We start from the raw sequence: 11,137 nt of genomic DNA, 5'->3' as shown, positions 1-11,137 counted from the left end.
TGCAAGGGAGGCGAGCACTAAGAATCCCTGCTCTGGCCAATATCTCAGTCACCACTGGGTGGCGCCCAAGAGACACGATTCTCCACTCCTCCAGTTTCAGCTGAGTTCTTAAAGCAGCAGTACCACAGTCCTCCTCGTCCTCAAGGTTACCATCCAACCGGGGAAGGAACCACCCCGGGACTCCAGCAATCGCGCGCAGAGGGGCCGGCCCAGGTGGCCTCTCACTGTCCGTGGGATGAACCTCTGCCGCAGCCATCGGACTCCAGCCCCAAGTGTTTGCCGCAGCCGTGATTTTTCAGCCCCACCAGCAAGCTTCAGCCTGGGGCCCGGGTAGGGGAATGATTCTGTTGCTGTGCCGCCAACTTCAACCTGGTAGGTGATTGATCCTCTGCCCCTCCTCACCCTAAGCCAGGTTGGGGGAACCCATTGGGGAGCGCCGGGTCTGAAGCACGCTGAAAAACACCGAGACACAGAGAAGGAGCAGGCAATCCAAAGGGGGGGCATAGGAACTCCCGCAGGGACCCTCAGCATTGGGGCCCCTGCCACGGCCTGCTCCAATGCGCCTCCCGGCTCACGTTGGTCTCCTTCCCCCTGCAGTGATGACTCTCGCCGGGGAGTCATCCAACGCAAGTCCGGTACTGGAACTGCCGTGTGCGGCTGCCACAGCTCTTCTCCTTCAGGTCCCTTTTTCTTCCGTTCTGCTGCCGATAAGCACCAGACTGCTCTCCCAAGAGAGGGGGGAAGGAAAAAACTAACCCCCAGCCCCCAAAAACAGAAAGGGGGAGAATGCTCCATAAGCCAGGAGCGCTCATAGTCCAATAACCAGGCCATCATTCACATCATGTAGTACTCTTCCTTGGATACCAAGGACAGAAATAAGCCAAAGGGGGAGGGATGACCTGGGAGGAAGGAAGGTGGGTGTTTGCACGTGCACCAAGTGGAAGAATGGTTGAGCCAACTTGTTACAGCGGTAAAGAGCAGCAGCCTCTAGAGCTGGGTTTGATTCTCCACTCCTACACATGCAGAAAGCTGGGTGACTGTGGGCTAGCCACAGTCCTGTTAGAGATGTTCTTGCAGAACAGTTCTGTCAGAGCTCTCTCAGCCACACCTACCTCATACAGTTTCTGTTGTGGGATGAGGAAGGCAATTGTGAGCTGTTTTGAGACTCCTCTGGGTAGTAAAAAGCAGCTCTTCAAGGGAGCCAACTTGGTGTAGTGATTAGGAGTCGGGACTTCTAATCTGGAAAGCCGGGTTTGATTCCCTGCACCTCCTCCACATGCAGCCAGCTGGGCTCGCCATAGCACTGGGCTCGCCATAGTGACCCTGGGCTCACCATAGCATCGATAAAGCTGTTCTGACCGAGCAGTAATATCAGGGCTCTCTCAGGTCCATTCTGCACATCTGGCAATGTTGCTGGATGTCTGCAGCAGCCCGAACCGCTACAATTTCGCACAGTGCAAATTGTAGCACAATATTCATGCACCAGTAGCACTTTTTTGGTAGCACACGTTTCTGGTCTTGCAGGGATTGCAAACAAGGCACTCTAAATTTGTGGCACTTCTGCCTGCCTCAGCCCATCAATAAAGCTGAAGAGCCAATCAAACAGATTGCCCTCGTGGTTCTAAAATGCTCCTTTCCCTTTAAATTTAAAATTTTAAAAATCCGAAAACACATGTGGCAATGAATATGTGTTAATTCATTGCTTCTTTGCTTCACACAGAACTGTATTTCATCATAATCCCCCCCCCATGTTTTTTTACACAAGGCTAAACTGGGGGGAGGTATTCATTGGAGATGGAAAAAAGCCTGCTGAGGGAGCTTTCACAGTTCCTCCATCCACGCTTCAGTTCAAACTTTATTACAGTCGTTCAGACCAAGTTCTATGAAGTTAATACATAAAAGACCAAAAAAATATGGTCATTTAATATCATACAATTAAAAACAGATCATATAATAGAACTTAAAATTATTAAGAACTTAAAATTATCCATCCACGCTAATACAGCCTGCTGGCGGACATGTGTGAAATTGTTGACATGTGTCTCCAAGAAAAAAAACAATAACATACAATGCGTGTTAGTGCACGCAGGGCAACATTCGGGTACACGGTGAGCAAGGGACTGTGATGTTATGCTCACTTTGAAAGTTTAAAACTTTCTGTCAAACGAAAAGTGCGCTTGCTTGTTCATTGCTTTATACGGTTTGTAGGGAAAAAAGGCATTCCCGTCTCCCGGAAGCTTGGGGGCAGGAGCGGAGGAGGGACCTACTTCCTAACGCTATATTGAGAATGCACATGTCTTTTCCTGATGTGTTGTAGGTTGTTCTCAGGAGTCAAGCGTTTTTTTTTAGGGGGAATCCACTTTTTACAATTCCCCCTGAAGCACTATAAAGAAGTGAATGTTGTGTGAGTGTTGCTGGAGTGCTGCGGTTTGTGTACGACATCGTGCATAATGTCAAAAATGTAGCATTTACAAAGTGTTACAATTCAGCTACATTTAAGTTGTGCGGAATGGACCTCAGCTTCATCTACCTCATAGGGTGTCTGTTGTGGGAAAGGGAAGGCGATTGTAAACTGCTCTGAGACTCCTTCGGGTAGAGAAAAGTAGCATATAAGAACCCTGCTTCTGCCCATAAATTTTAGTCATATATATGTTGATTACTATTGCATGCTGGCTGACAGATTCAGTAAACAGAGCCATAATTCAGTGGGGGGAAATTAGGCCTGTTGAGTGCCAGAATAGAAGAACCACACTCTTGGTAAGGTTGGCGGTCATAATCTTGGGGTGGGGTGGGGTGGGGATGACAACACCAAGGCAACCTGTCTGTAAAGCTTTTATTTAAGGTTTAACTTTATTTCTCTCTGTTAATCAGTAAAACTAAAACAAGCAAAGCCTCTGGGGCACAGGGCACAAATCTTCCATTTGAGGGGGGAGATACTAAAAGATTATTTTTTTCCAGCAGTATCAAAAAGTAGCAGTGGAACACCTTTCTAGGTAGTTGTACCTAATTAGTTATTATGAATGATTACTTTGCTTATCGCATATGCTTCTGAGTTTCACATTAAAATGTCAAAAGCTAATCCACCTGCCTTTCATTAATCTACTCTTCATTCCTTTCTCCTGTGCATGCATGCATGCATGCACGCACGCACACACACACACACACACACACACATATATATATATATACACACATACACACATACACACATACACACATATATATATATATATGACTGAGACATATATATATGACATATATATACTGACTGAGAATTTATTTTACAATGGCAGAGTCTAGGCTATGAAAGTTTACATGTCAGCCTTTAAAATGCATATTCTTCCAACAATAATATGGAACCAATGGACTGCAAAAACGGAATCATTTCTTACTGACTTTACCTGGAATCACAGCTGGTCTCTAGAGATCAGTTTTCCTAAAGAAAATGTCTGTTTTTGGGGGTAAAATATGGCATTATGCCACGCTAACGTCCAACACCTCCTCAAACTCTGTCATGCTCAGACTCCACTCGTCAAACTCCAGAGGGTGTTAAGAATGTCACTATAAAATGGCATTTCAAGAACTATTCCTATACCTCAAAGTCTAAGGCAGCTAAGTGGGCATCTTTAACCGCTCCTGCAGAGCGGAATAAATAAAAGAGTAAGCTCTAAGGGGGACGAGAAAGGGTGGGCTCTGTCCGGGATAAAAACTCGGAGGGTCCAATCAGTCCCTCTGAGTATCTGATTGGTCCCTCTGAGTATCACTCCAGGGCCAAGCGGCCAATGGGGAGCCACGCAAAGCCCAGCTCTCCATTGGCTGCTGGGCCCAGCCTCGCCTTGCCCGGCTGGGGACTCACTGTACACAAGGACAAGCAGCCTTCCCCAACTGTGAGTCCCCCCCCCCCGCTGGCTTCCAGTTGCCCAGACACACACACACACACACAACCCCCCTGGCTGCCCCCCCATCGTGCCGCCGCTGCTTCCCCACGCCCAAACAACACACACACACACACACACACACTCACCAGCCAACCCCCCTTGGCTGCCCACCCGCGATCACCCCGCTGCCGCTTCCCTGCCCCCCCCCACAAAACCCCCTTAGCCGTGCCCACATCGCACCGTCGCTGCTTCCCCACCCCCACACACACGCACGCACACACACATACCAGCAAAAAACCCCTAGCCGCCCCCCGCACGATTGCACCGCAGCCGCTTCTCCGCCCCCACACACACAGCCACCCACCCACCACGCTTCCCCCACCCCACACATCCACACACACACTCCTCTCTACCCCCTCATTCCTTGCCACCTCCCTCTCCCGATTCGCTCCCCCCCATGATTCCCCCACCCTTCACACACCCCTGTCCCCTCCCATTTCACCTACCTCTCTGCCTGCCTTCCTTTCTTCCTTCTTATTTCCTGACTTCCTGACTTCCTCTATTTCTCCATCTCCTTCCTGCCTCTCTCTCTCTCCCTCTCCCTTGCTTCCTGTCTTTCTCCTTTATTTCCTTTCTTTCTCCCTTCTATCCATCCTTTCAACCACCCCTTGCCCTTCTTTCTCCCTCCCATACCTCCTTTCCTCTTCTTCCTTCTTTGCCTACAGTCTGCCACCCCATTCTCTAGCGCCCGCTGTCTTTCTTCTACAGCGGGCTTAATTTCTAGTAATGGTATATAATGCCAAGTATCACTTACTATGTACTCTAAACCAGTAGTCCCCAACCCCCGGTTCGGAGACCGGTACCAGTCCGTGGATCAGTCTCCTCCTCGTCCTCCTCCCCGGCTGCTGCCCTGCCATTCTGCCGCTGGCTCACCTTTGGTGCTCTCCAGCGGCCGCCATGGCTGGGGCTCCCCTTCGGCATGGCACTGCACAGCTGCTGCTGGCAGCACCCCCTAGCGGGTGGTGGGAAGTAAGGGGCGCCGGCGGGAAAACAAGTGGAGCAGGGGCTCAGGCAGTGACATCCCTCTGCAAACGACTACCCCCCCCCGGGGCCTCAGTAAAATCGTCAAGCGTTGACCGGTCCCCGGTGATAAAAAGGTTGCGGACCACTGCTCTAAACCAGTGATCCCCAACCTGCGGTCCGCGGCCCGGTGGCGGGTCGCGAAGGCCATGGCACCAGGCCGCGGTTCCCTCTCCCCCCCGCAGTAAAAAACTTCCCAGGCCGCAAGCTTGCGGCCCGGGAAGCTTCTTACTGCGGGAGGGGGGGGGGAGAGGGAATCAGGGCTGCACATGACGCCATGTGCGGCCGAAAGTGCTGTGCATGCGCGATTTTGGCTGCGCATGGTGCATGTGTGCATGCGTGGCCCAGCCACGCTTGCACGATGTGTGGGCGGGGCAGTTGTCCTGCCGGTCCCCAGCCGAAAAAAGGTTGGGGACCACTGCTCTAAACCATCCAAAGGGTCACCTCTGTACTTCTTACAACACAACTGCAATTAAGCTATTATGGCAGGAAGGCAGTATACAAACATAATAAATAATAATTACTATGACTGTATTTGTGAACACAAAGTGAAGAGTAGGCCAGTGATTGGATGGCACTTCACACTGGGCTTCAGGTGATAGAGGGCCATTCTGCACTTCTAAAAAAATAGTGTTAAGCCAGCACAATGGCTTAACGCTATAAAAAATTGCACCTCCCCACTATTCCTCACCTTGCTCTCTGGCTTTTTTCTGCAGCTTCCTAGCACTCTGCATGGCTGATTAAAATGGAGGAGAGGGACTCACTATACCCACGAGTCTCTCCCTGCCTGTCAATCATGGCAGCAAGCCAATCACCTTTCTCCCCAGCCTTAAAGGGAAAGTGATCTTTTTAAAAAAGTTACATCTTCTCCATTGCTATACCTATGCATCTACTAATAGATGCATAGTGCTTATTTTAATGTCACCCCCCCCCAGCCTTGAAGCTTAGGAGAAGTAGTTTTTTCATCTTTTTTTTTGGGGGGGGGGAGGATCTGAGAGGCATGCTTGTGCATCAACTATTGGGGAATTTCTTTTTTTTTTTTAATTGCCTGGCTGGAGTATTCAGGCAGTGGCTCCAGGCAGTTTGCTAAAGAAAAAAATAGCCCCCTTGCTGGAAGAAGGGAGAGGGAGGCAGGCAGGCACTTAACATGGAGATCTCGCTACTTTGTTTGCTTTGGTTATACCACAGCCATTTCATTAGTGCTTGCTGGTTGCTGTCTTGCTGATCTTGCTACAAACCTGGGGAAATCCAGTTTTCAGTATTCCCCAGCTAGTGCTTTAAATTGGAGACTGTAGCTGCCAGTTTGCTGCTGGGAACCTGGGAACCTGGATGCAGACAACCTGGATGCAGACGACATCATTTGAAACGGCAAAAATACGGCACCTGCAAAGTTAAGCGACTCACTATATTTTCCCCCTTCAAGGATCGCTGCCTTGTTGTGGCAAGGGGGCTTGCGTAGTTCAGTGAAGCTATGAGCTATACCGTGCAGGGCCACCCAAGACGGACAGGTCATAGCTGAGAGCTCTGACAAAAGGTGATCCACTGGAGAAGGAAATGGCAAACCACTCCAGTATCTTTGCCATGAAAACTCTATGGACAGTTCCAAAAGGCAAAACGTTATGATGCCGGAAGATGAGCCCCTCAGGTCGGAAGGTGTCCAATATGCTACTGGGGATGAGCAGACGGCTAGTACGAGTAGCGCCAGAATGAATGAAGCGACTGGGCCAAAGCCGAAAGGACGCTCAGTTGTGGAAGTAACTGGTGGCGAAAAGACAGTCCGATGCTGTAAAGATTTTTATTCCATAGGAACCTGGAACGTCAGATCCATGAATCAAGGCAAGCTGGACGTGGTTAAACAAGAAATGACAAGACTGAACATCGACATTTTAGGAATCAGTGAACTAAAATGGACAGGAATGGGTGAATTTAATTCAGATGACCATCAGGTATACTACTGTGGACAAGAATCTCGCAGAAGAAATAGAGTAGCCTTCATAATCAATAAGAGAGTAGGAAAAGCAGTCTTGGGATACAATAAACAAAATGAAAAAATGATCTCAGTTCAAATCCAAGGCAAACCATTCAACATCACAGTGATCCAGGTCTATGCCCCAACCACTGCTGCTGAAGAGGATGAAGTTGATCAGTTCTATGAAGCCCTACAACACCTTCTAGAAGCAACGCCAAAAAACGATGTGCTTATCATCATGGGGGATTGGAATGCTAAAGTAGGAAGCCAAAAGATAACCGGGATAACAGGCAAGTTCGGCCTTGGAGTACAAAATGAAGCAGGGCACAGGCTGGTAGAATTTTGTCAAGAGAATACAATGGTCATAGGAAACACTCTTTTCCAACAACCCAAGAGACGACTCTACACATGGACATCACCAGACGGTCAACACAGAAATCAGATTGACTATGTGCTCTGCAGCCAAAGATGGAAAAGTTCTATACATTCAGTAATAACAAGACCAGGAGCTGATTGTGGTTCAGATCATCAGCTTCTTGTTGCAAAATTTAGGCTTAAATTGAAGAAAATAGGGAAAAGCACTAGGCCACTCAGGTATGAACTAAATCATATCCCCGACGAATATACAGTAGAGGTGACAAATAGATTTAAGGAATTAGATCTGATAGACAGAGTGCCTGAAGAACTATGGACGGAGGTTCACGACATTGTACAAGAGGTAGCAACTAAAACCATCCCAAAGAAAAAGAAATGCAAAAAATCAAAATGGCTGTCTGAGGAAGCTTTACAAATAGCTAAGGAGAGAAGGGAAGTGAAAGGCAAGGGAGAAAGAGAAAGATACACCCAATTGAATGCAGAATTCCAGAGAAAAGCTAGAAGAGATAAGAATGCCTTCTTAAATGAACAGTGCAAACAAATAGAAGAAAACAATAGAATGGGGAGGACCAGAGATCTTTTCAAGAAAATTGGAGATATGAAGAGAACGTTTCATGCAAAGATGGGTATGATAAGGGACCAAAATGGTAGGGACCTCACAGAAGCAGAAGTGATTAAACAAAGGTGGCAAAATTATACAGAAGAACTATACAAGAGCGAGCTTAACATCCCTGATGACCACAATGGGGTAGTTACTGACATGGAGCCAGACATCCTGGAATGTGAAGTCAAATGGGCCTTAGGAAGTCTGAGCAACAATAAAGCTAGTGGGGGTGACAGCATTCCAGTTGAACTATTCAAAATCTTAAAGGACGATGCAGTAAAAGTGCTACACTCAATATGCCAGCAAATTTGGAAAACTCAACAATGGCCACAGGATTGGAAAAGGTCAGTTTACATTCCAATCCCAAAGAAGGGCAATGCCAAAGAATGTTCAAACTACCGCACCATTGCACTGATGTCTCATGCTAGCAAAGTTATGCTCAAAATCCTACAAGCTAGGCTCCAGCAATATGTGGACCGAGAACTTCCAGAAGTACAGGCAGGATTTCGAAGAGGCAGAGGAACTAGAGATCAAATTGCCAACATACGCTGGATCATGGAGAAAGCTAGGGAGTACCAGAAGAACGACTACTTCTGCTTCATTGACTATGCTAAAGCCTTTGATTGTGTGGAGAACAACAAATTGTGGCAAGTTCTTAAAGAGATGGGAATACCAGAGCATCTTGTTTGTCTCTTGAGAAATTTATATGCAGGTCAAGAAGCAACAGTGAGAACTGAACATGGAATCACTAACTGGTTCAGAATTGAGAAAGGAGTTCGGCAAGGCTGTATACTGTCGCCTTGCCTATTTAACTTGTATGCAGAGTACATCATGAGAAATGCGGGATTAGAGGAGTCACAAATTGGGATCAAGATTGCAGGGAGAAATATCAACAACCTCAGATATGCAGATGATACCACTCTAATGGCAGAAAGTGAAGAGGAACTAAAGAGCCTGTTGATGCGGGTGAAGGAGGAGAGTGCAAAAGTTGGCTTGAAACTCAACATCAAGAAAACAAAGATCATGGCATCCGGCCCTCTCAATTCCTGGCAAATAGATGGGGAAGAAATGGAGATAGTGACAGATTTTATTTTCCTGGGCTCCAAGATCACTGCAGATGGGGACTGCAGCAAAGAAATTAAAAGACGCTTGCTCCTGGGGAAGAAAGCTATGGCAAATCTAGACAGCATCCTAAAAAGCAGAGACATCACCCTGCCAACAAAAGTGCGTTTAGTCAAGGCTATGGTATTCCCAGTTGCAATGTATGGCTGCGAAAGTTGGACCATAAGGAAGGCCGAGCGTCAAAGAATTGAGGCTTTTGAACTCTGGTGCTGGAGAAGACTCTTGCAAGTCCCTTGGACTGCAAGGCGAACAAACCGGTCAGTCCTAGAGGGGATCAGCCCTGACTGCTCTTTAGAAGGCCAGATCCTGAAGATGAAACTCAAATACTTTGGCTACCTCATGAGAAGGAAGGACTCCCTGGAGAAGAGCCTAATGCTGGGAGCGATCGAGGGCAAAAGAAGAAGGGGATGACAGAGAATGAGGTGGCTGGATGGAGTCACTGAAGCAGTAGGTGCAAACTTAAATGGACTCCAGGGAATGGTAGAGGACAGGAATCCTGGAGGATCATTGTCCATGGGGTCGCAATGGGTCGGACACGACTTCGCACATAACAACAACAATATTTTCTGGGTGCGGAATGGCCCTGAATGTCTCCTCACAGCTACTGTTGCACAGTTATACTATACACTAGCCTTCCCATTGAACTAATTGCTTTCAAGAAGTAGATGAAGAGTTGTTTTTTGTACCCCACTTTTTACTACCTGAAGGAGTCTCAAAGCAGCTTACAATCACTTTCCCTTCTTTTCCTCACAATAAACATCTTGTGAAGTAGATAAGGCTGAAAGCTTGGAGAGCACTGAGAAGTGAGGCTGAGAGAGCTCTGAGAGAATTGTACTAGGACACCCAGTTGGCTGCATGTGGAGGAATGGGGAATCAAATCCTGAGCCCCCACTTGCACCTGAAAGTGGTACAATTCAGACTACTTCATTGGTTGTCTGCTGGACCTAGGCCTGAGAAGGCACGCCTTGCCTAAGGCACTCCAGTGAATTTGTGGCACGGACTGAACTCAGTACATTTTGGTCACAGCTTATCCTCATCATTACTTTGTTATACTAGTATGGAAGGGAATAACAAACAAGAAAGCAAAGCTCAGTGGTATACAGCTTAGCAAAACACCTGATCCATTTTCCAGTTTATCCACTTTCCAGCTGCTTGAATCCTGATAAAGAAAGGCTTTTCAATGACATACTAATTCCAGAGCTAAAATCACAGAGCCAAATATGGTAATCATGTTATCAATTGTTACAGCATGGATGCTAACAATTCACACATTCTGTTGACAGACAGAGCCCTCTGCTGGAAAACTGGTATCCTACATTGGGACAGTAGCAAATAGCAAATACCCTCTGAGAAAATATTTTAACATAAGGAAATTGCTCTTCTCACATGAAGAAATTCTTTCATGTCAACAGTAGATGAAATACTGATTTATTGAGTGCTGTATGCACCTCTGCAAAATCATGGAAACTGAAAACTCCTGGAAAATGGGTAAAGGTTTTTAGCTTGATATAGCAGAGATTATATCCATTACGAATTAAAACTAACTGCTGCTTCAACAGCCTTGTGTATACTGATATGGCAAAAACCATTTCCAGATCTATACCAATATGTGCTAGATTTCAGTTTGTCGGTGCAGGGAGTTTGAGCAGCAGTCATTGGATTTCATTTTGTAATGTATTGCAAGTATGTCCCCAAGATTCAGGGCCTTGCTTCTTATCGACTGTTTCTGCACTGAATACTCTGCACTGGGCTGCAGGCTGGAGTCTAAGCCAGGCCAGTTTGCCCCACTGCTTCCTGCTCCTGCATGGGAGAGCATTTGGCCCGGTGCACCTTGTCCACCCGGATTTGTGCTCCCACACAAAGCAAAGTTCCCAGTGCAGAAACAGTCATCATCCAGAATAGGATAGGTGAAAGGCTACATGAAATACAGAATATTATCTCCCTCCTTCCCTCTGGTATTGTATTTATCTATCTGCATTAAAGCTCTGTCATTCCATGCAATTGCCCAGAGCTACTGACACAATTTGCTTGTGAAGTTTATTTTGTACCATGGGTTTTGTTTCCTTAAGTTCCAAGTGTGAAGAGTTGTCATGCAAAACTGTCAATTGT

At 47.0% G+C, this 11,137-nt stretch overlaps 1 protein-coding gene across 1 annotated transcript in view; it reads left to right on the top strand.

The window, feature by feature from the left end:
• Window positions 1-229: 229 nt before the first annotated feature.
• The window catches only part of LOC143832340 (neuropeptide Y receptor type 2-like), a 212,468-nt gene continuing 201,560 nt past the window's right edge, over window positions 230-11,137 (top strand). The window contains exon 1 of the mRNA XM_077326591.1: window positions 230-372. The gene's annotated coding sequence lies outside the window, so the exon portion shown is untranslated. The remainder of the gene's footprint in view (window positions 373-11,137) is intronic.

The sequence above is a fragment of the Paroedura picta genome, chromosome 3 (genome assembly GCF_049243985.1).
Source record: "Paroedura picta isolate Pp20150507F chromosome 3, Ppicta_v3.0, whole genome shotgun sequence".
Lineage (NCBI taxonomy): Eukaryota > Metazoa > Chordata > Lepidosauria > Squamata > Gekkonidae > Paroedura > Paroedura picta.
This window is presented reverse-complemented; position numbering and strand designations above follow the sequence as displayed.